The following is a 26,416-nucleotide window of genomic DNA, read 5'->3' on the forward strand; positions in this document are numbered from 1 at the left end:
CCAGAACTTTGCTGTGAGACCCTGTCTCCTAGAAGTGTCAGAAGAAACTACATCTATTTCTATGATGTCTCCTAACATGGCTGCCTAAACATTAGCTTAATAAGGACAACAACAACAACAAACATGTTAATGTGTGCAGAGAAAAGCCCAGCAACAATAGACAAAGAACTACAATAACTAAGGAAAACTGAGAACAGGAAACAGGCTTTTCTGGGAAACAACACACTAACTGATTATCAAATTCCAAACAATCCATATAGAAAACATATACAAAAGTACCATTATACAGACTAGACAGGCATTATTAGGTACTTAGTAACACACACACCACCACCACCACCACCACCACCAACAACAACAACAACAACAACAACAATTAGTGGAAAAAGTGCCATAAATTTGAAAGAACAAGGAGAGGTATCTGGAAATGTTTGATGGAAGGAAAGGGAAAGGGCAATGATGTAATTATATTATAATATTTAAATTCTAAAAATGTTGTAGTTATAGGTCTAGCATGCCTTTTCTTCACTCAGCTGTTTCCAGTGCACTGTATGAGGCTCATTCTTATTGTCATTGATTTAATAGGTCAGGCCAACTGTCTAACGTTTCTCAGAAGGTGATTTGGGCCCACCCTATGAGGAGATAGTGTGCAGAAAGTAGTGTTGCCTATTATCAGCTGTATGACATAAAGTGTTGTTTTACACAGACATGAAATCTAAACAAGTTTCCCCAGCAAAAGAAAATTCATAATGATTGTCTATTGAGTACCCCAGCAACATAGTCATTTAGCAGTATAGAAAAAATTTTGAACATTGAACATAAATATTGGTATCACACATATCTCTATCTGATAAGGTGGAATTTTTATGATCTCTTACAAATTTTGCTCATTGAGAGTCTTGGTTTCACGTCAAAAACCTCCCACAGCTTTCTTTCTGCTTCCAGATGTAACATATGTCTCACTCTAAAAAGAATCCTGCTTAATGTGTCCCAAATGTAATCAAAAGGAGAGACATTAGTTTACTTGTCTAATTTTCTCTCACAGCTCAAAAGGTTCCTGCGACTCCCCAATAAATTTTTCTCTGTCAGTGAAAGGCACATCTCATTGCTTGTTCTTCTCAACCTCCTCTTAGATCCTAATGAAATGATCAAACTCCAATAAGTATTAGGCTGGCAATTTTATTTCTCTCCCCCTTTCATTTCAGGAATCACATTGGTCCCCACCTTCATCTATGGTATTTGAGTTTGTCTGCTTGCTGTGTCTTGTTGGTTAGTTAATGGTACATCTCCTGTACTTTCAGAAGTGCTTTTAGTTCAATGAGAAGGATTAGAAAGCACCAGAAATTAAATTTATGCAAGCATCTGTTCACTTTGTAAATTGGCCATACTACAACAAAATCTACACAAGACAGTAGATTTTCTTTTTGCAGCATTTTTATTGGATATTTTATTTACATTTCAGATGCCATCCCCTTTCCCCATTCCCCGCCCCAGAAAACACCTATCCCGTGCCCCCTTTTCCTTTTTGCTTTATACACTTTTTAAAAATGTTAATCAAAGACTTTATAAGTTTGGTAATGCTCAATCAGAAGTGTAACCCAATACCCAACCTAGATATGTCAACTATAGTCTCATAGCCAGTCCTGGCTATTTACTTTGAGAGAAAAGATTTGAGTGGATGGCTTTCAGCTGACATTCATTCTAAAGCCAAGAAAAAATCCAGGTTCAGAACTAAGTGTTTTAGTTAGGAGAGATGACAGAGGTTCTGGTTAGTCAACAAAATGATGGACTGGGTATTAGGACTATCTTGTACCTCACTGGTACAAATTGGCATAATTATGCTCTAATTGTATTTTGAGAGAAAAGTGTTATTTTAACAGGAAGGGTGATATGTGGGAGGAGCTAAGGTGGGAGGAGTACTGAGAGGAAGAGAAGGAGTAAGGAGAGGAGAAGAAGGAGAAGAGAAGCTAGGTGATGAGAGAGAGAAAGAGAGGGGAGATATGGAGGCAGATGTTCATGTGTCTCCACCAGTCAAAGACAGTTGATATATCTAGGTTTTGCAGCATTTTTTAAGTCAGAGTACCCATGGGTTTTTCTGATTCATGTGCATTTACAAGAGTCTCTGGTGACTTTATCTTGATTAGATTAATAAATATTTTTATTGATCAATAAAAATATTTAGTCCAGAAATGCTTAGGGCACAAAATGGCTTTCTGTCTGCCAGGATGTATCTTGAAGCAATGGTGGAATCAATTAAAGTTGAAACAAAATCTCCATTTTGTTTGGTCAGTCATATGCTATTAAATATAGCATTTGTTTTTGTTTGTTGTCTAGAATTAGGGCAGTTCATTGTCTTTTTTAAAATTTAACTTCAACCACCTTGAAGTTTGACTACAGATAACCAATGAAGTTCTCAGGAGGTGTGACCATTCATTGTCATTTAGACTTAACTTCAAACACCATTAATTTTCAAATACAAATAACCGATTTAAAGTTGAAAACCTGTCAGGATCTACTAAATTAGTATAGTTCTTATCCCCCAATAAAGATGTTTCTTTTCACAGTAGAAGGCCATTAATATAGACAGACAACTGGTCTGCATACAGAGAGTAGAAACTACGGGTCTCAGTAATCATTGTGAAACAGAGGAAAGGAAGATTGTAGGAGCCAGAGGTATTGGATATTTGTAGAGAAACATTGTTTGTGATACACAACAGAACTGTTACACACATGAACTTGCATTTATGACTGTGTGTATAAGACCCATATAAGATCAAGCCAGACATAATTCCTTCATGGATGGAATGAGAGATTCTTAAAGTCTCTATTGGAGGAATTAATGGTAGTTATGACATTTCAGGGAGGAATAGTCATATTTCTTCACGGATGAGGCTACTTCATAGGTTGCTCATGCTCCACTAGATGGTTGTCTCATTCCTGTATACATAGTGGAAGCACTAAGGAGGCTCAGTGGGTTTAGAAAAAGCCCATGAAGTTGGCAGGAACAAATAATGAGGGTTATAGGAGGCATTGGAGGGGAATAAGTAGATGTGGGTTTGAGCAAAAAAAAAAAAAAACCAACAATATATTAATGTATAAAATTCTCAAATAGTAAATTTTAAAAGTAAAAGAGATATTCCGCCTCCTCAAATCCAAATGACCAATCAATTTATAGGTTGAATATATTGAAGCTCATTTGCTTTCTCTTCATTTTATTTTATAATTTTCATTTTGTAATGTTGTAATTCAAGTCTAGTACCTCATGTATGCCAGAAAATTACTACCACTAAGGTATATACCCACAATGTCAACTTTGTCTAGAATGAGAAAAAAATGAAATTATAATAATAAGAAAAAACTTTTTCAGAAGGTTATGCCATCATAAAATTTAAACAATACATTCATTGTTGCTACACACACAGGCAAATGACCACTTATACAAAAGTACAGATATTAAAGGGTAAATTGGCGCTTGTGTTCTGTTTTGGCTCACATGTTTGTCATGAGTACAATGTGTCAGAAATCATGATCGCAGCTCCATAAATATTACTTCACTTACATTTCAAGACAAAACTGTGAGGTAGGCATTTTTATATCCCTGTTTTACAGTAAGAAATTTGAAGCTTAAACTTAAAATTGATACAGTTATGGGAGAGATATAAATACACGCCTATATGACTTTAAAACATATGGCAGCCTCACTGAGTGATTGTAAATGACTTTCTATTTTCTTTCTTCCTCTAACCTATTTAAAAGAATGAATGGTATACTTTCTAAACTCTAACTGCACACTACATGTTTGCCAACTTTTGAAGACATTCTTCCCGAGCTATATTTTCTCATACTTTTAGAACAACTTTAGAAGTTGGTAGTAGTGTACAGTGACTGAGAAAAAATACTGTCTCATCTTCTGATGAAGACATAGAATTCAGGATTCATAAGACAGCTTGTGGGTAGAGAAGCATGCTGCTGAACCTAATAAATAACCTGATTTAATCTCCAATATTCATGTTAGAAGAAGAGAACTGACTACTGCAAGTTGTTGTCTGACCTCCTCATGTGCCATAATAATGTGTAATTGCTCCCTGGCAATGGACAAACAGACACCTTATTGGTGGTATTTTTCTTATATTAGCCAGGGTCAGAGCAATTGGCAGTTTTTTGTTCATCCTAGCTTGATGCCTGTCTTGGTGGTCAAAGTTGTCTTATGCCTAGGACTTATAAAAATCAGATCAAAGCAAATCAAATCCAGGCAGGCAGCACAGGAGGAGGAAGATGGAGAGACCTGTGAACTGCGATGCCATCTAAAGATCTGCCATCCAGTGTGCTGCACAGGTAGGCCAGAGACACCTGCTTGCCAACACGTCATACAGGGTGAATAGAAAAGGTCACCCAGGGTCCTAACAGTCACGTCACGTGGCAATCCTGAAAGCAAGATCCACAACAATATGTAAGTATGTGGAGGACAGATGGGTGAGAAAGAGAAGTGGAACAGCTAGAGCATTATCAAGAGAGATGGAACTGAAGACTCAGGATGTAGAGGAGGAACCTGTTTATCAGTTCTCATCCCTGACACCTGGAGCCATAGTAAAGTGCCAGCCCAAGCTGCCACTGAGGACCATATCTTCTTAGTCCACAGCTACTCAGTGGCTGGTGTCAGTGTCAATTTCCACTGCTTATATTACCCCTAGAGAATATGGGGATGTTCCTGGTTGGGGCATCTGCTGGGGACCATCTGGATGTCCAGGGACTGTGTAAAACTGTGTCTGCCCCTCACTGAAGGCAGGGCTCTGGAGAGCTGGCCCCATCTCTCACCTGTGGCAGTACTCCAGAAAGCAGGTGATGCACCTCATCTAGGCAGCAGAGTGGAGCTGGCCCCTGATGAAGGGATGTTGTGTGAGCCAACCATAGGGCATGAGGGTAGGAAAGCTGACTACACCATTCTTCAGCTTTGGCATGGCACAGACACAGAGGATGCTCCTTCCCACCCCTGATCCTCACCACCTCTGGCAATTGGGAAAGCTGACCACAGGGTCATGAGCTCAGGAGAGCTAGCCCTGGAGCAGTGCTGGAGAGCTCTCCCTGGTAGTGCGGATAAGGGAGGGCCAGTGGGCTGACCAGCTCAGCATCACCCAGGTCCAGATCCAGAGCTCTGATTTGACCCACCTCAAAATCTATTTCATCTGTAGACAGTCGGAATTTCTGAAAGGGTAGCCCTGCTCTTTCAAAGCTGCAGGATCTCCATGACACAGGTCAACAACAGGATAACTGGAAGAAGCCCTGATGAAGATCCAATATTGATGGTGTCACAGAAGCCAAATATCTTGTACCAGACCAATGACTCATTGCAATGAATGTTTGCAAGTGAAGATGTCTGGATAGAGTGATATACTGTAGAGTACACTCTGACAGCTTTCATAACGGGATGTTTTCGATGCTTTGGTTTGTTGTTGGTAGTGGTGGAGTTGCTTGTGTGTTTTAATTTGGGGGAGGAGTTTGCAAGGATAAAGGGTAGATATGAGGGGACAGGGAGATGAGCAGGACTGTGGTACATGATGTGAAACTCACAAAGAAACAGTCAGTTTTAAAATGATGTATTATAAATTTCTACTTAAAAAGACATGGTGCCAAGGCCTGAGGGACATGAAATCCAGCTCTGAGCTATGCACAGTTTTAGAGTGCCCATTGCTACAGCAAAGTGCCTCCCAATTAAGAAGTCACATGGTATTTTTTTTTAGTCAATAACATCTACCACTTTAAACCTGAGTCACAGTAGCTCATATAGAAAATATTGAAGTAGCAATTGTTCCTCATGTAATTTTGCTTTTGATCGCTTAAAATAGAGAATTTTAAAATACCAGCAATATTTCCCATTTAGTAAAATAAAATCAAACTCATGATTAAAATGTCCTATAATTATTTCATTAAGAACCTCTCAAAATTGTTTCTTGTAATTTGCTACTTAAATAAAATGGCATTGTAAAATTTAACATGCTTTTAAAAAAGGATGGAAGGACGTTCTACTTTACGTACTTGGCATTAGAAATAACACATTTAAGTTACCTTTCTAAAATATAAACTATTTCCACTTAGTTATGTATTTGAAAACCAAATTCCTATTTAGTTCCAAATGAAATGAAATTAAGAAAACTTGGTTTTTAATTAGGGGTGGGAGTGGGGGTGGGTCGACAAAACCAGAACTAAGTTCAAACATCAGCATCCTTCTTCCTGCCCTGGCCACCCTACACACCAACAACAGCAGGAGCCCAGTGTGTGTGGTCTGTTGGGAGCATGGGCCTGATCTAGGCTCCGTGGCAGCATCCTATCCTCTGTCCAGTGAGACAGCACCAGGGATGCTCCAATGTTGTGGGATTCTGTGTGGCTAGTGGGTTGTGGGGTGGGGTTTTCAGGATCTTCATGAGGCTCCTTGTTGAGCTTCACCAGCCTCTCCCAGCGCCTTTCTCCCCTGGGGCAAGTGCTCCATCAAGAGTGGCTCCAACTCAGCTGAGGGCTGTAGACTGTCCTCTGTTCTCTGTCTCACTCTTATCATCTTCAATCTCTCCCTCCTCCCCACTGAACTTGTCATGAGCCCGCCTGGGGCTGGTACTGGATTTCCGGAACATGAACCGGCCCTTCCCCATGGGAAAGGCTCCTCAGCCACTGCCTCGTACTCTGGATCCCATTCTTCTTCCTGGCTTCTCTTTTGAAAATCATTGTCTCTGTTGTTGTTATTGTTACCAGAGTAATTTCCTCTGCCCCAACCTCTCCCTCTTGCTCGAAACTGAAAGGTTCCCCGAGCTCTGCAGCCTCTTTCATTCTGACCCACGAAGTCTTTGGTCCCAATCTGCATTTGTCAAAACCTGTGGTGCTCCCCTCCCTCTCCTCTGCTTCCTCAGGGGATTCCTCTGCTTTGTAGGAGTGAGAAGACTGGGAGGAGGAGGAGGAGGAGGAGGAGGAGGAGGAGGAGGAGGAGGAGGAGGAGGAGGAGGAGGAGGAGGAGGAGGAGGAGGACCTAGACAGGTCTCTTGCTCTGCGGGGCTTCTTCTGTTTCTTTGATCCTTTGTGGGTTTTCTCTGTCTTTTCAGTTGATGTTTCTCTTGAGTGGCTGGAGTCTCTGGAATCCACCGACTCTCTTGACTTACCTCGCTTAAAATCTCTCTCCTTATGTTTTTTACGACGTTCAATATCAAGGCGAAGATCAACCAGATCATCGTATTTTCCCTCAGCCTTGTAGCCAGGTTCTCGTGGACTTTTCAATTCCTCATGAGTCAAACCATGCTTTCTGAATGTACTGGGGGAAATGTCTATCCTCCTGTGTATCTCTGGGCTTTTCTTATTTTTAGCTGCTTCTTGTTCATTTCCTCTTTTTAGGTATTTAGTAAAGCGTTCGTGCAATGTCATCCCAGAGGATCCAAAGTGATGCTCTTTCACATGATGAACAATGGTCACTATGTGCTGGGCAAACAGTTCTGACGGGCTACGCTGAGACTGAGCTGACTGTATGCGCTGGAAGATGGAATGGAATTCCTGCTCTGTTTTGTTGCTATGGACTAGATACCAACAAAGCTTCGTTCCTGAGCCAGTAAGTCACTGGGTTGTGCAAGTTCCTCATCGAAGGAGTCCATCCAGACATTGACCTGGGCCTCCCGAGTAATGGAAAAGGAAGACTTCCCTGAGGAAAAGTCTCTTTTGTTTCCCAGCTTGTCACGGCTCTCAGAGGTCTTCCTTGGGGGAGGTGATGAACTTTTCTCCTGGACTGCCTTGTATGCAGTCACCTGGAAATTCTTTTCTGGCACAAAGCCCCTGTGTCCATTGTCGCTCCTCTTGGACCCTCCACGCTCCTCCTTTTGGGATCGCTCTGTGAAAGGCTCCTCCTCCAGCTCCTCTGCTTTTCCTTCTCTGTATGCAGGCTCTCCCACTTGCCTGGCTTCTCTTCCTCCTGGTTTTGCTTACACCGGCTATGACTTTAGACATAAATTTGGGATCATCGTGAAACTCGGGTTCCTTCCTTCCCTTACTTTTGTCCTTATCTTGCCCATCCATCTCCTCCTTGTGGAAGTCAACCATCTTTTTCTCAAAGTCATCCCGGAGCTTATACCTTTTGGGACTACTGGCTGCCTCAGAAGGGCTTCTCAGTGTCCAACTTGGGAGCAAATGGATCAGATTTCATTTTGACATCAGCATCAGAGAAGCCCCATTTCTCCTTTAGTTTCTGCTCCTTATCCTTCCCATTCTCTGTCTTCTGCTCTTCCAGGTACCTTTTAAAGTATGCTACTCCCCCCCCCCACCCCCCAAGCATTGCTCTCTTTCTGAGATGAACCATATACTGAGCCAGTGACTGGTAGATTCTACCCTCTTTTTGGATGGACTCAAAGACCCAGAGTCATGGTCAAACTGATCTTGGTGTGCTCCAGACTGATTAATATCTAGCACCATCTGACATAGATGAGCCTATCTGGAATGCATTAGAAAGTGGAGGGCTAGGTTTTGGCACAGGGCTAGGGTGTGGTGACCTTTGCCTAACTACCACAGACTGGAGGGGACTTTTGAGAACTGGCCTTCTCTCCCAGGGACTCAGATCAGAAACTGAGGCCAGTGATGCAGAACCAGTGCCATAGGTGGTGGCATCTGGCCATGGCTTTGAGCTCTCAGACCCTTTTATATCCTGAGAGGTGTCTCCAGAGAATGTCTGCTCCTCAGCCTCATCTCCCTGGTTATCACCAGCTGCCTGATATGGCCGCTATCCTTGGAAGAGGACTTTTTCTCTTTTGTAGACTTTTGCTTACACCACTCAATTCTGCTGTGGTTGGAGGAAGACCTGGAGAATGAGGAAAGTCTTGACTTGTCAGAGGATGACTTATCAGAATTCCACAATGGCTCCTGGACTGTGGTGAAGAGGACCTTCTCTTTGAATTTGAGGATTGAGAAAAGCCTGATGAGGGTTGTATACTTGCTGGTAGTTCTGCCAACTAGTTTTTAGGTTTGTTGTTGTTGTTTTGGTTTTCAGAGACAAGGTTTCTCCATATAGCCCTGGCTGTCCTAGAACTCACTTTGTAGACCAGGCTGGCCTTACACTCAGAAATCTGCCTGCCTTTGCCTCCCAAGTGCTGGGATTAAAGGCATGTGTCACCACTGCCCGGCAAGTTCTGCCAATTGGAACAGTAGTTTCCATAGCCACGTTGGTTACATCCACCTTTGTATTTGTCAGGCTTTGGCAGAGCCTCAGGAGACAGCTATATCAGGCTCCTGTCAGCATATACTTCTTGGAATCTGCAATAGTGTCTAGGTTTGGTATCTGTATATAGGGTGGATCACCAGGTGGGGTAATCTTTGGATGATCTTTCCTTCAGTCTCTGCTCCACACTTTGTCTCCATATTTCCTCCTGTGAGTACCTTGTTTCCCCTTCTAATAAGCACTGAAGCATCCACACTTTGGTCTTCCTTCTTCTTGAGCTTCATGTGGTCTACAAATTATATTTTGGGTATTCCTAGCTTTTGAGCTAATATTCACTTATCAGTGAGTACATATCATGTGTGATTTTTGTGACTGAGTTACCTCACTCAGGATGATATTTTCTAGTTCCATTCATTTGCCTAAGAATTTCATGAAATCATTGTTTTTAATAGCTGAGTAGTACTCCATTGTGTAAATGTACCACATTTTCTGTACCCATTCCTCCATGTTTGTGGATTGCAGGACTAATATAGTAAAAATGACCATCTTGCAGAAAGCAATCTACAGATTCAATGCAAATCCCCATCAAAATTTCAACTCAATTCTTCATAGAGTTAGAAAGAGCAATTCTCAAATTCATTTGGAATAACAACAACAACAACAAAACAGGATAGCAAAAACTATTCTCAACAATAAAAGAATTTCTGGGAGAATCACCATCCCTGACCTCAAGCTGTACTTCAGAGCAATAATGATAAAAACTGCATGGTATTGGTACAATGACAGGCAGGAAGATCAATGGAATATAACTGAGAAATGAACCCACATACCTACAGTCACTTGATCTTTGACAAAGGAGCCAAAACCATCCAGTAGAAAAAAGACAGCACTTTCAACAAATGGTGCTAGTTAAACTGGCTGCCAACAGGCAGAAGAATGCAAATTGATCCATTCTTATCTCCTTGTACAAAACTAAAGCCCAAGTGGATCTAGGATCTCCAAAAAAACAGATGCACTGAAACTAATAGAAAAGAAAGTGTGAAAGAGCCTCGAAACACATGGGCACAGGGAAAAATTTCCTGAACAGAACACCAATGGCTTATGCTCTAAGATCAACAATAGCAAAGGGACTTTATAAAATTACAAAGCTTATTACAAATTATAAGGCAAAGGACACTGTCAATTGAACAAAATGCCAACCAACAAATTGGGAAAAGATCTTCACCAATCCTACATCAGATAGAGGGTTAATATCCAATATATACAAAGAACTCAAGAAATTACACTCCAGACAACCAAATAACCCTATTAAAAATGGGGAACAGAGCTAAGGAGAAAATTCTTGACTGAGGAAACTCGAATGGCAGAGAAGCACCTACAGAAATGTTCAACATCCTTAGTCATCAGGGAAATGCAAATTAAAATGTTCTTGATGGGCTATTAAGAATGTATATTTGGTGTTCACTTTCATAAACATACTACTGTTACTCCCTTTGTGAAATTTTGGACCATATTTATGGCTTTACATCATAATTTGACTTAAAACAACATTAATCTCCACAGTCTACCTGTTAATGGATACCTAGTGGTGACCGTAGAGTGGATGTTCACTAACAGTTTTCATGGCATTTACTTAAAAAATATATTGAGGGGCTGGAGTGATGGCTCAGTGGATAAGAGTACTTGCTGCTTTTGAGAAGGAGCTGGATTCAGTTCTCAGAACCCATATGGGAGCCCTCACACAACCCCCTGTTTTTCTGGGTTCAAAGGACCTGACTTTCCCCTCTTCTCTTTGGCCTCTGAGAACATGAAATGCATGTGGCCCACATAAATGTATATAAGTAAAACCTTTATCTTTATAAAATATATGCAGATCATTAAAGAATAAATTGACATAGTGGGTAAAGTTTCTGGTTTTTTTTCCTGGTCTCTGGGGGAGTTAGAAAAGAGCAGTTAGGAGTGGTTTTATTTCCGTTGCTAACTGCTTAAGTACACTGTTTACATGCTTGTCCTTTGGGGGATTCAACATGGGAGTACTTAATCCACAGCATTGAGAAATCTTGTTCTTTTCTGAGATTCCTTTAACTGAGGTTTCTAGTCCATGTGACCGGTTGACAAGTTGTAGGTGGGTTTCACAGGTAGAGAAAAGCTTTGAGCCTGGTCTCAGCAGATCCTCAGCAGATCTCGACCACAACGTGGCAGCAGGAAATAAGGGTGAAGGGGATGAGCAGAGACAAGGTGAACATGCTGAGAAGTAGACTCAGAATCACACAGACAGTAGTATCTGAGCTGACAAGCATGGCCCGTGATTCACAGGTAGTGGGATGACTATGACATCATGCCAGCAAAGCCAGGCAAAAAAAATCAGTAATTACTGTGGTTGCTACTAGGAAGGCACTGGTCCAGATTCTCAAGGCCAATGCATACCAAGATGTGGTTATTCACGATGACTCTGTAACATGGATTGGAGATCTGCCATTAGCTACAACAAAGAGGAGACATGCATCTCTAGAAAGAGAGATGTGGTCATCGCAGCATTAGCCATAGATGGTATAGGACATAGGTAGTCTGTTATGATGCTGGATTACTGAAGTAGCAAATACAAAGAAAATATATGTTGCTTTGGAAAGTAAGTAGAGAGGTACAAAGCTCTGCATCAACTTTAGCAGCAATAGTGAGGTATATAAGTGGGGTCTAGCACACTACTATGGGAGAGCAACAAATACTAACATGAGATTTTTAGTTGATTAAACAAACCCAGAAGGTTGAACAGTCACTTCACCACCATTATCAGAAAGCACAGTATTTCCTTTGATTTGTCTGACAAAAGAAAAAAAAAGTTCAATTCATTTTAATTTGGAAAATGATTTATCGAATTTTTCTTATGTACTCAGTCCCAGTATCAGACGCTATTAGGAAGACATGGCTATAAAACAAGTAATGCAGCTTGGAAGTTTATGTTCCAATTTGGGAGATAAAGCCTTCTTACATGGAACAACATTAACATACAAGCTAGAATAGCTTCTTGTGCTAATTCCTTCATCTGTCAAATGGGGGGCTCTACCTGAAAATTGTTCTGAACACTCTTGTTAAATAAGATGTACTTTGCTTTACCATTAAAATGCAATCTGACCCTTGAGTCACAGAGAGTTAATAATTGTTCTTATTTTGCTATGGTTATTTGTCATCACCTAGTTTACACCCACGTCATACAATGTGGTCCTAGGCCATTCTCAGCATTTCCTTATGCAATACATGGATCAAGTTCTCTTGGCCCTTCTTTTAATATCTATTTTAAAACTATTTAGCATGTGCTAAATAGTCACACTCACCAACTCTCATCTGCTTTACCATGAGAATTGACTTGATTAATAGGGCTCAAGCTTAGTTCCAGGCATATATATCATTTTCAGGCTCAAAATTTAGCTATAGACAGATAGATAGATGATAGATAGATAGATAGATAGATAGATAGATAGATAGATAAGAAAGAGACAGAGATAGTTAGGTTTCAATTCTCTGCTGTCTCAGAAGAACCTAGGTGTGAACTCAGCTTTCCCCTTTCCTGTGACTCACCCCTTCCTAACTTATTCCCATTCTTCTGTGTCAGTCGTTGATTCCTAGAGACACTTTCTACTTGAAACATTCAGTAAGTCACACTGGGCTTGGACCCAAGTAAGCTGCTTTTATTCTTTATTTCATCCTACAGGATTTTTTTCAGTCTCACTCATGCCTCATAGTAAAGTGCTTGTAGGTGCCTCTACTCTCACTCTTTACCTACTCTCTAATGATTCCATGGAACCTAGGAGCAGACATAGATTTTCCTGCCTGTGGACTCTGTCAAACACGACTTCTAGCCCATACTCATTCCCTTTTGCCAGTGCAAGATTCCTAGAAACAATTTATCTCTGGGACCCAAGTAACTGTACTGGGCTTGGAATTGGGAAGGCAAATTTTACTACTTCATACCCTCCATTACAGTCTCCCCAGTCTCAACCCAGCCCTGCAGCAGTGGGTTTGCAGATACTGATATTCCCACCTGAACTCAGTTCAATGGAGATGCCAACACTTGGTAGAGATCTCAGGTCTTTCTAGGCATTTCATCCCTATCTCTCAAGATTATTTCTTATCTTACTTATCTTTCTTATCTTACTTCTCCCCTTCTCCCACCATACCTGATGTTTTTAAGAACTCTGATTTTTTGCCAGTATTGTACTAGTAGCCTTCAGATGAAGATGTAGAACTTTCAGCTCCTCCTGCACCATGCCTGACTGGATGCTCCTATGTTTCTGTCTTGAAGATAATGAATTGAAGCTCTGAAGCTGCATACTTGCTCCAAAGCAAAAACAACAAATGGAAATCAAAGGACAACTTGCAAAAGCAGGCTTTCAACCTAGCAGGTCTGTTCCTGTGAAGACACCATATCCTAAACCATGTTACAGCAGTAGTGGAACCATTGCATTCAGAGCAGCTGAGGAACCACTGCACTCAGAGCAGCAGGATTTCAGAATCCCAGTGGAAGCCTGAGTCCCAGGATCTCTTCCACCCAGGAGCTCAGGATCACAGGCTCACAAAGAGAGCTGGATTCTGAGGAGTTCTGACACAAGCAAGATAACTGGAAAGACAGTCTCCAGTCAGAGACAGTGAGTGCAGGAAACACTAGAGATAATCAGATGGTGAAAAGCAAGGTGAAGAATATAAGCAACAGAAACCAAAGTTACCTGGCATCATCAGAACCCAGTTCTCTTACCATAGCAAGTCCTGGACATACCCATCACACTGGAAAAGGAGGATTCAGATTTAAAATCACTTCTCATGAGGATGATGGAGGATTTTAAGAAGGACATAAAAAACACCCTTAAAGAAATACAGGAGAACACAGGTAAACAGGTAGAAGCCCTTAAAAAGTAAACAGAAAAATCTCTTAAAAATCTCAAGAAAACAAAACCAAATAGGTAAAGGAATTAAATAAAAACGATCCAGGATCTAAAAACAAAAGTAGAAACAATACAGAAATCTCAAAGAGATACTGCCCTGGAGATAGAAAGCCTAGGAAAGACATCAGAAGTCATAGATGCAAGCATCACCAACAGAATACAAGAGATAGAAAAGAGAATCTCAGGTGCAGAAAATACCATGAAAAACATTGACACAGCTGTCAAAGAAAATGCAAAATGCCAAAAGCTCCTAACCCAAAACATCCAGGAAACCCAGGACACAGTGAGAAGAACAAACCTAAGGATAATAGGTATAGATGAGAGTGAAGATTCCGAATTTAAAGGGCCAGAAAATATCTTCAACAAAACTATAGAGTAAAGCTTTCCTAACCTAAAGAAAGATAAGTCCACGAACATACAAGAAGCCTACAGAACTCCAAATAGACTAGACCAGAAAAGAAATTCCTCCCATCACATAATAATCAAAACATCAAATACACAAAACAAAGAAAACAATACTAAAAGCAGTAAGGGAAAAAGGTCAAGTAACATACAAAGGCAGACCTATAAGAATTACACCAGACTTCTCACCAGAGACTATAAAAGCCAGAATATCCTGGAGTGATCTCATACAGACCCTAAGAGAACACAAATGCCAGCCCAGGCTACTATACCCAGCAAAACTCTCAATTACCATAGATGGAGAAACCAAGATATTCCATGACAAAACCAAATTTACACAATATCTTTCCATAAACACAGCACCACAAAAGATAATAGATAGAAAACAACAACACAAGGAGGGAAACTACAACACAGAAAAAGCAAGAAAGGAATCTTCCAACAAACCCAAAAGAAAATAGCTACACAAACATAATTACACCTTCAAGAACTAAAAAAACAGGAAGAAACAATCACTTTTCCTTAATATCTCTTAACATCAGTGGACTCAATTCCCCAATAAAAAGACATAGGCAAACAGACTGGATACATAAACAGAACCCAGAATTTTTTATTGGATATTTCATTTACATTTCAGATGGCATCCCCTTTCCCCAATTCCCCTCCCTAGAAAACCCCTATCCCATGCCCCTTTTCCTTTATGCTTTTATACAATTTTTTAAAATGTTAATCAAAAGCTTTATAAGTTTTGTAATGCTCAATCAGAAGTGTAACCCAATACCCAACATAGATATATATATATCAACTATCTTTGACTGGTGGAGACACATGTACATCTGCCTCTATGTCCCCCCTCTCTTTCTCTCTCTTCCTCTCTCATCACCTAGCTTCTGCTCTCCTTCTTCTCCTCCTCTCCTTACTCCTTCTCGTCCTCTCACCTTAGCTCCTCCTACATATCACCCTTCCTGTTAAAATAAAACTTTTCTCTCAAAATACAATTACAGCATAATTATACCAATTTGTACCAGTGAGGTAAAAGATAGTCCTAATACTCAGTCCATCATTTTGTTGACTCAACAGAACCTCTGTCATCTCTCCTAACTAAAACACTTAGTTCTGAACCTGGCTTTTTTTTGGCTTTAGAATGAATGTCAGCTGAAAACCACCCACTCAAATCTTTTCTCTCAAAGTAAATAGCCAGGATTGGCTATGAGACTATATGTTTTTGAACCCGTCAGAAATCCAGAATGACCGAGTTAACTGAAATTATGGGAAGCACAAAGCATAGCTTCTAAAACTTAGCCAATTTATAGATACCGCTGAAACCTGGACACTCCCTATACTACAAAACATTGGAGCATCTATTCTTCTGCCTTCTGGCCCAGGATCATCTGACAGACCTTAGTGCTGCAGAATTATTAAGGGCTGATTACTCTGTCTAGGCAGATATAATCAGTCGACTATTCTGCAAGTGTGTCCTTTTCTGGACAGTAATTTGTCTGTAGATGGAAAGAGGCAATTCTTGTCTAGTGGCTGTCTCACCACAACTGGAGTAACTCCAAAGATGCTCAATTTCTTCTTAGAATCCAAGACAGGAAGCTGTCAGGAGCAGACAGGTCTCTATTCAAAATTAACATTAATACAGAAATGTTTTTCACGTCAATTCTGTGGACTTCTGACATTTTGAAAACCAACTATCCATGTAAGGTAATCTGGACTGTTGTTTGTTAACTCCTCTCAGCTATTTATAAATAAAATATAGAAAACACCCTAGCAATGAACTCCAACCCATGAATTTGCTTAAGTCCCTTAACTCACAGGCTAGCCATCTCAAATTAGATAAGAACGTTAAAGAAGGACTGGAGGACCCAGAATTTTGCTGCATATAAGACATGCACCTTAGTGGTAAAGACAGACACTAGCTCAGAGTAAAGGGCTGGAAAACAATTTTCCAAGCAAATGGTACCAAGACACTAGCTGGAGTAGCAATTCTAATTTTGAATAAAATCTCCTGTCAACCAAAAGTTATCAAAAAAGATAAGGAAGGACATTTCATACTCATCAAAGGAAAAATCTACCACGATGAACTCTCAATTCTGAACATATATGCTCCAAATCCAAGGGCACCCACATTCATAAAAGAAACTTTACTAAAATTCAAAGCACACATTGCACCTCATAAAATAATAATGGGGGATTTCAACACCCTACTCTCAGCAATGGACAGATCATGGAAACAAAAACTAAAGAAAGATACAATGAAACTAACAAAAGTTATGAACCAAATAGTTTTTAACAAAAGTCTATAGAACATTTTATCCTAAAACTAAAGAATATACTTTTTCTCAGCAACTCATGATACCTTCTCCAAAATAGACCTTATAATTGGTCACAAAACAGGCCTCAACATACATAAAAATACAGAAATAATCCCTTGCATCCTATCAGAGCACCATGGACTAAGGCTGGTCTTCAATAATAACAAAAACAATGGAAAGCCAACATACATGTGGAAACTGAACAACACCCTACTCAGTGATGACTTGGTCAAGAAAGAAAGAAATTAAAGACTTTTTAGACTTTAATGAAAATGAAGGCTCATCATATCAAAACTTATGGGACCCAATGAAAGCAATACTAAGGGGGAAACTCATAGCTTTAACTGTCTACAAAAAGAAACTAGAGAGAGCATACATTAGTAACTTGACAACACACTTGATTGCTCTAGAACAAAAAATAAGCAAATACACCCAAGAGGAGTAGATGGCAGGAAATAATCAAACTCAGGGCTGAAACCAACCAAGTAGAAACAGAAAGAACTATAAAAAGTATCAACAAAACAAGGTGCTGGTTCTTTGAGAAAATCAACAAGATAGATAAACCCTTAGCCAGAATAACCAGAGGGCACAGACACAGTATCCAAATTAATAAAGTCAGAACTGAAAAGGGAGACATAACAACAGAAACAGAGGAAATTTTAAAAATCGTCAGATCCTACTTCAAAAGTCTATACTCAACAAAATTGGAAAATCTGGATGAAATGGACAATTTTCTAGACAGATACCAGGTAACAAAGTTAAAGAGGAGCAGATAAACCATCTAAACAGTCACATAACGCCTAAAGAAATAGAAGCAGTCATTAAAACTATCCCCACCAAAAAATTTCCAGGGCCAGATGGTTTCAGTGCAGAATTCTATCAGACCTTCAAGGAAGACCTAATACCAATCCTCTTCAAGCTATTCTATCAAATAGAAACAGAAGGAACACTACTCAATTCGTTCTATGAAGCTACCATTATGCTCATACCTAAACCACAGAAAGACCCAACAAAGAAAGAGAACTACAGACCAATCTCTCTTATGAATATTGGTGCAAAAATACTCAATAAAATTTTCACAAACCGAATCCAACAACACATCAAAACAATTATTCATGATCAAGTAGGCTTTATCCAGGGAATGCAGGGATGGTTCAATATTCAGAAATCCATCAATGTAATCCACTACATAAATAAACTCAAAGAAAAAAACCACATGATCATCTCACTAGATGCTGAGTAAGCATTTGACAAAATTCAACATCCCTTCATGTTAAAAGTCTTGGAAAGATTAGGAATTCAAGGTCCATACTTAAACATAGTAAAAGCAATATACAGCAAGCCAGTAGCCAACATTAAACTAAATGGAGAGAAACTTGAAGCAATCCCACTAAGATCAGGGACCAGACAAGGCTGCCCACTCTCACCCTACCTATTCAATATAGTACTGGAAGTCCTAGCTAGAGCAATTAGACAACAAAAGGAAGTCAAAGGGATACAAATACGAAAGGAAGAAGTCAAAATTTTACTATTTGCAGATGATATGATAGTATACTTAAGGGACCCTAAAACTTCCACCACAGAACTCCTAAACCTGATAAACAACTTCAGTAAAGTGGTTGTATATAAAATCAACTCAAACAAATCAGTAGCCTTCCTCTATTCAAAGGATAAACAGGCTGAGATATAAATTAGGGAAATGACACCCTTCACAATAACCACAAATAAAATAAAATATTTTGGTGTGAATCTAATCAAGCAAGTGAAGAACAAATGTGGATGCCTAGGTCTTTCTTAGAAGGAGCAACTAAACACCCAAGGGAGCAAATATGGAGACAAACTGTGGGACAGAATCTGAAGGAGCGGTTGTATGGAGACCATTCCACCTGGGTATTCATCCCATGTGCAGTCACCAAAATAGACACTGATATGGATGACAGGAAGGGAATGCTGACAGCAGCCTGGTAAGGCTGTCTCCTTAGAGGTCCCCCAGAGTCTGACATACCCAGAGGCAGATACTAGCAGCTAACCATTAATCTGATCAAAGATTCCCAATGGAGAAGTTAGAGAGTAAACTGAAGGAGCTGAAAGGGTTGGTGACCCCATGAGGAGAGCAACAATACCAACCAGCCAGAGCTCCCCAGGGTCTTATAACACCAGCCTAGGAGCACATATGAAGGGACACATGACTCCACATGTATATGTAGGGGAGGATGGCCTTGTTGGGCATAGGTGGGAGACAAGATTTTTGGTCCCATGAAGGCAGAATACTGAGTGGGGAGGGGAATCTGAGAATAAGGAGGGGGAGGGGGGGTAGGTGGGTGCACACCCTCATAGAAGCAGAAGGAGAGGCAATGGGATAAGGGGTTCCTGGGTAGTGGGGGGAATGGGATAAGGGGACAAAATTTGAAATGTAAATATTATATCCAGTAAAAGAGGGGAAAAAAGAAAAGCTGTTAGAACCAACATCTTTAATAAAATGTCAGCCCTCTTAAAAAAATTATCTTGATACTAAAATTTGTTTTGAGAATTGTATATTGCAGAATAATCAGCCTTGGTGTATCTACTCATCAAGCAAGCTGGGCAGACCTGCTCAAACCTCTGAGGTCCGGGAATTCCATCTGGAGGCAGTGAAGACACAGCATCAGAGGCTTACCAATTTGCTCTCCCCCCCACTCCTCTTCTAATATCTCAATGCCCATAATCAGCTTGAAGAAGTTAATAAAGTCAGCTCCCCTATTCCCTGGGCTTGGGGACTAAGGTGGTAAATGTTGGGCTGTCTTTCTAGGGAAAAGTAGTGGTTTGTGGGAATAGAGAGGATTAGCTAGGATTTATTGTATAGCCATAGCCTATTGGTAGAAATCTGTACAATTATTATCAAGATGAAGATATAATTTCTTAAATGGCACCAATTTACTTTGATTACAAATTTTAAGGTTTTCATTGGTATGAGCTTCTTATTGATATAAAAGTGAGATAAATATTGTTACTCTCATAGGCATTGTACCAGTAATAACACATTTAGGAATACAAGGCTTAGACCCATTCCTTCTTTAACTTTTTTAAACAGATTTGAGATGGTTAGCCTGTGAGTTAAGGGACTTTAGCAAATTCATGGCTTGGAGTTTATTGTTAGGGTGTTTTCTATGTTTTATTTAGAAATAGCTGAGTGGAGTTAACAGACAACAGTCCAGATTACCTTACATGGATAGTTGGTTTTCAAAACATCAGAAATCCACAGAATTGACGTGATAAACATTTCTGTATTAATGTTCATTTTGATTAGAGACCTGTCTGCTCCTGACAGCTTCCTATATTGAATTCTATGAAGAAATTGAGCATCTTTGGAGTTATTCCAGTTGTGGTGAGACAGCCACTAGACAAGAATTGCTTCTTTCCATCTACAGACAAATTAATGTCCAGAAAAGGTCACACTTGCAGAATAGTCAACTGCCTAGACAGAGTAATCAGCCCTTAATAATTCTGCAGCACTAAGGTCTGTCAGATGATCCTGGGCCAGAAGGCAGAAGAATAGATGCTCCAATGTTTTGTAGTATAGGGAGTGTCCAGGTGTTCAGAAGTCTCTATAAATTGCCTAAGGTTTAGAAGCTATGCTCTGTGCTTCCCACAATTATAGTTAACTCAGTCATTCTGGATTTCTGACGTGGTTGAAAACTTACAGTCTCATAGCCAATCCTGGCTATTTACTTTGAGAGAAAAGATTTGAGTGGATGGTTTTCAGCTGACATTCATTCTAAAGCCAAGAAAAAACCAGGTTCAGAACTAAGTGTTTTAGTTAGGAGAGATGACAGAGGTTCTGTTTAGTTAACAAAATGATGGGCTGAGTATTAGGACTATCTTGTACCTCACTGGTACAAATTGGCATAATTATGCTCTAATTGTATTTTGAGAGAAAAGTTTTATTTTAACGGGAAGGGTGATATGTAGGAGGAGCTAAGATGGGAGGAGTACCAAGAAGAAGAAAAGGATTAAGGAGAGGAGGAGAAGAAGGTGAGGAGAAGCTAGGTGATGAGAGAGAACAATAGAGAGAAAGAGGGGGGAGACAGGGAGGCAGATGTTCATGTGTCTCCACCAGTCAAAAATAGTTGATATATCTATGTTGGGTAGTGGGTTACACCTCTGATTGAGCATTACCAAACTTATAAAGCCTTTGATTAACATTTTTAAAAAGTATAGAATACAAAAAGGAAAAGGGGGCATGGGATAAAGGTTTTCTAAGGGGGGAATTGGGGAAAGTGGATGGCATCTGAAGTGTAAATAAAATATCCAATAAAAAACTTCAAGACAATAAGACACAGAGAATTATATACAAACTAAGGCTTTATAATTAAACTTAATATTCTTCAATATTGAAATCCCCTTAAAATGTATAGGTACAGAAACCCCATTAGGAAATTAGGAAATTTTGGTTATATTATAAAGAAAATATATTCTGGTTGTCTATCCTTATCTCAGATTAATTCTATTACAGAAGACCCTCAGTTGTTTAGGCCTCAACTATTTTGCACAATGGTTTACTTCTACCACCTTACACCATGCCTAGCTTTAATCTGTTTGTTTAATGAATCAACACCTTTTATTTGGCTCCTCTGTCTTACATGATGTAAAGAAAATGATATAGCTGAAATTGTATTCAAGTAAATGAAGAAAATATGGTTTGGATAGTAAAAAATTTATGATGAGAAATAAACAATATCTCACAATATTTACCCTTTGCTCAAATCCTGTAACTCAGAAGTGAACGTCAGTATCTTACCTTTTCAAGACTCTGTAATTTTCCCTTTTCAAGGATAGATATTTGTACAGAAATGAGGACCAAAGGTTATTGTAGAATCAGAAAGAGGTTTTTCCTTTGCTCATCTATTAAAAATGTTATTGACTTTGGTCTAGTTCTATATCAATGCTCTCCTAGACAAGTTTGTAATTGTAGTCAAATTTTTTTCTAGATAGTCTCTAATATCTCTATCACGATTTAGTCACATGTGAGCATTTTGGGTGATTCATGTTTGCAAACTGATGTGGGCTTAGGGAACTATGTAGATGATATTTCCTAATGGTTTGGAAGCCAGAAGCATCATCTACCCTAATAGTATAGGTAATCAACTTGGATTCTTTAATTAGGAAAGACTGCAAATAACAGAAGAAAGAAAATAGTTATGGACAAGCTGCCTTAGTTAGGGTTTCATTGTTGTAAAGGGACAACGTGACCAAGGTAACTCTTTTTTAAATTTTTATTGTATATTTTATTTACATTTCAGATGTAATTCCCTTTCCCCATTTTCCACAACACCCAGGAACCCCCAATCCCATCCTCCCTCCTCCTGCTTCTATGATGATATGCCTCCACCCACCCTCCCAACTCCCCACCCACAATTTCCCTCACACTGGGGCGTCCAGCCTTCACTGGACCAGGGACTTCCTCACCCACCTATGCCTGACAATGTCATCTTCCCCTACATATACAGCTGGAGACATTGGTCTCTCCCTATGTGCTCCCAGGCTGGTGGTTTAGACACTGGGAGCTCTGGTTGGTTGGTATTGTTGCTCTCCCCATGGGGCCACAAAACCTTTCAGCTCCTTCAGTCTTCTCTCTAACTCCTCCATTGGGAAATCCTTGATCAGATCAATGGTTAGCTGTGAGCATCTGCCTCTGTGTATTTCAGGCTCTGGCAGACCTCTAAGGACATAGCTATATCAGGCTTCTGTCAGCATGCATTTCCTGCCATCCACATCAGCGTCTACCTTTGGTGACTGCACAAGGGATAGATACTCAGGTGGGATGGTCTCCAGATGGCCCCTCCTTCAGTTTCTATCCCATGCTTTGTCTCCATATTTGCTCCCATGAGTATTTTGTTACCCCTTCTAAGAAGGGCCAAAGCACCCACACTTGTTCTTCCTTCTTCACCAGCTTCATGTGGTCAGTTAGTTGAAACTTGGCTATTTCAAGGTTTTGGACTAATATCTGCATATCAGTGAGTAAATACCATGTGTGTTCTTTTGTGATTGGGTTACCTCACTCAGGATGATATTTTCTAGTTTCATATATTTACCTAAGAATTTCTTGAATTCATTGTTTTTAATAACCGAGTAATACTCCATTGTGTAAATGTACCACATTTTTTGTATGCATTCCTCTGTTGAAGGACATCTGAGTTCTTTCCAGCTTCTGGCTATTATAAATAAGGCTGCTATGAACATAGTGGCACATATGTCCTTGTTATATGTTGGAGCATCTTCTGGGTATATGACCTGGAGTGATATAGCTGGGTCCTCAGGTAATGCTATGCCCAATTTTATGAAGAACTGCCAGACAGATTTCCAGAGTGGTTGTACCAGCTTGCAATTCAACCAAATAACCAGATTTAAAAATGGGGTATAGAAATAAACAAAGAATTCTCAACTGAGGAAACTTGAATGGCCGAGAAGCACCTAAAGAAATGTTCAATATCCCTAGTCATTAGGGAAATGCAAATCAAAACAACCCTGAGATTCCACCTCACACCAGTCAGAATGGCCAAGATCAAAAACTCAGATGATGGCAGATTCTGGTGAGGATGTGGAGACAAAGGAACACTCCTCCAAGGTAACTCTTTAAAGGGCCATCTTTTAGTTGGGGCTAGCTTACATTTTCAGAGTTCAGTCTATTATCATCATAGCAGGAAGCATGTCAGCATCCAGGTAGACACAATGCTGAACAAAGAGCCAAAATTTCTGTATCTTGATCCAAAGCCAGCCAAGAGAAGACTATGTTCCACAGGGGTCAGTGCTTAAGCACTAGGAGCCCTCAAAGCCCACCCCCCACAGTGACACACTACCTCCCGCAAGGCCAAACCTATTTCAACAAAAACACACCTCACCTCCTAACAGTGTCAATCCCTTTGGTCCAAGCATTCAACCACATGAGTCTATGGGGACCAAACCTATTAAAACCACTGCACAAGCCATTCATCAAATGTGTAATTATAATAGGATCTTCAATAAAACCTGATGATGAATGAAGGAGCTCTAAAGAGTAATAAGAATAAAGGATAAAATATCTAAGATTATATTTTGCCATGGTGTAACATCTAGGGACATTTCTACTTACCAGGCAGCATCATTTTGTTGTGTTTTGTGAAAAAGAAAGAAAAAGAGAACCAGGATATGTTTGTTAGAGGCACAATATGGTGAGATGGAAGAGAGTGCCCCTGCAGTCCCATGTTGAGGCATCTCCTCCCCTTGAGGTACCAGCCATATGGATATAAAATGAAAGAGAGTTTATTTATATCATGGCGAGGGGAGTTGGTGTGGGACTAGAGACAAAGAAAGGAGAGGGGGGAGGGACAAGGCAGGCCAGAAATGCATAAAAAGAGAGAGGGAGGGGAAAGGGAGAGAAGAGGTAGAAAGAGTAAGAGAGTAAAAGAGTGGCAGAGTAAGAGAGTGAGTAGGGATTAAACAAACCCTTTTATAGTGAGTCAGACATACCTGGTTGTTGCCAGGTAACTATGGGGCAGAGCCTAGAAGGAATGCTAACACATTCTATAGTGAGAATTTTGTTTGTTTCTGAAGTCTTGGTTTGTTCTATATATTCTCTGAGGTTTGGATCAGAAAAGAAAGTAAACATGAAGAGTCTTTTAAAATTGAATGTTTGAGATAGAAGTTGATAACCAAAATATCTCATCTTTATGCACTGTTGACACTATAACCATAATTTCCTAAGACTAGTATAGTAATGGGGTTTTTTGGGCACATATATTTTAAGGGGAACTAACATTTCAGTCTTGAAAGATATTAAGTTTAATCAGAAAATTTTAGCTTTTATATAGTTTCCAGTATCTTTTAACCTTGAAGATGTGAAACAAATGTAAATATAAGTAGCTGGAAAACAACACATTTTTGTGTGTTTATATAATCTGACAGTCTCATCAGATCAACCATATTTTTGTATTGAATAATTCAGTGTTTTAGTACTGTGAAAGCTAGAATCTTGCAAAGCTAGCTAGACATATGTAGAGATTCCCACACATATATTCACAGCTTCTTTTTAAAAAATAGAATCTTTTGGGGAAATATTTTGGACACACTTCAGGATTTTTCTTTACACAAATCTCCCTGTGAAGGCTTTCCCAGTTACCCATCATGCATAGCTTTGTTTTACAAGAACATTCAAGAATTTCACTTTCAATTCAAAATTAAAGAACACTGGGAGATGCATCTTCTCCCCAACCCACATTCTCCCACAATCTTACAAAACTCCAAGTATACTCTCTAGAGTGCCCATTACTATAGACTGATATTTCTGTTCCCCAGATAAAGCAGCATGAGTGGTATAGAGGAGCATGGGACCACAATAGGATTTGAGAATATCACTTATCAATTTTCTTATAGTATTTCCATATTAGTTTTCTGATCTGTAAATTTGAAATAGCTATAAAACCAGCCTCATTGAAGTTTCGAGCAGTATACTAATTAGTTGCTGTTATTTTTTAAACTTCATTTTCTAAAACATGGTGTATTTAAAAGTGTTTCTGCCTGACCTGGTGCAGAAGAATGAAGATAAGAAACAGGAGACTCTACCTAAAACAAAGTAAAAAGGGGAAAGGCTTCAAAAAGTCAGCAGGGTGGAATTAGAACAACTGAAAGTGTAGTGAAAGGACAAGTGACACAATAGTAAGCATAGTAAGAATAGTAAGAATAGATCAATCTGGAAGTTCCTCAGAAAATTGGAAATATATCTACCTGAAGACCCAACTATACCACTCTTGGGCATATACCCAAATGATGCCCCACCATACCACAGGGCACATGTTCCACTATGTTCATAGCAGCTTTATTTGTGATAGACAGAATCTGAAAACAACCCAGATGATGTCCCACGACAGAAGAATGAATACAGAAAATGTGGTTCATTCACACAATGGAATATTTATTATTCAGCTATTAAGAACAAGGACATCCTGAGTTTTGCAGGCAAATGGATGGAACTAGAAAATATCATCCTGAGTGAGGTAACTCACACCCAAAAGGACATGCATAGTATGTACTCACTAATAAGTGGATATTAGCAAAAAAAAAAAATGGGGTACAGAATACCCAAGATACAGTCCACAGAACTCAAAAAGATCAACAAAGCTGAAGGGCCCAAGTGAGGACACCTCAGTCCCACTTGAGAGGGAGAAAGCAATCACAAGTGAGGAGGGAGGGAGGGACCTGAGTGGGAAAGTGTACAGGTGTTGGGGAAAGAGGGGAACCTGATCTGGTATTGGGTGAGGAAAAAGGACAGAAGCCCTGAGGGTCAGCAGAAAGAATGGAAACAGGCAGCCGAGGGAGGTAGGAGGTTGGGGGGATCCTCCAGAATGCACCAGAGACCTGGGAGGTGAGAGACTCTCAGGACTCAAAGGAAGAAACCTTAGATGAAATGCCAAACAGTGGGCAGAGGGAACTTATAGAGCCCACCTCCAGCAGGAAGACAGGGCATCAATTGAGGGAGGGGTTTGCCATCTCACAGTCAAAACTCTGACCCATAATTGTTCCTGTTTGAAAGAACTACAGAGATGGAAATGGAGAGGAGCCTGAGGTAAAGA

At 39.9% G+C, this 26,416-nt stretch overlaps 1 non-coding gene and 1 pseudogene across 1 annotated transcript; one reads left to right on the top strand and one right to left on the bottom strand.

Moving 5' to 3' along the window:
* Nucleotides 1-4,079: 4,079 nt before the first annotated feature.
* Nucleotides 4,080-4,224, top strand: LOC117695608 (small nucleolar RNA SNORA48). Its single transcript, XR_004604659.1, has one exon. It is a non-coding gene; the product is annotated as a small nucleolar RNA SNORA48 (small nucleolar RNA).
* Nucleotides 4,225-6,344: 2,120 nt separating this feature from the next.
* On the bottom strand, nucleotides 6,345-9,674 carry LOC117695125 (thyroid hormone receptor-associated protein 3 pseudogene; annotated as a pseudogene).
* Nucleotides 9,675-26,416: the final 16,742 nt, after the last annotated feature.

The sequence above is a fragment of the Arvicanthis niloticus genome, chromosome X (assembly GCF_011762505.2).
Source record: "Arvicanthis niloticus isolate mArvNil1 chromosome X, mArvNil1.pat.X, whole genome shotgun sequence".
Taxonomy (NCBI): domain Eukaryota; kingdom Metazoa; phylum Chordata; class Mammalia; order Rodentia; family Muridae; genus Arvicanthis; species Arvicanthis niloticus.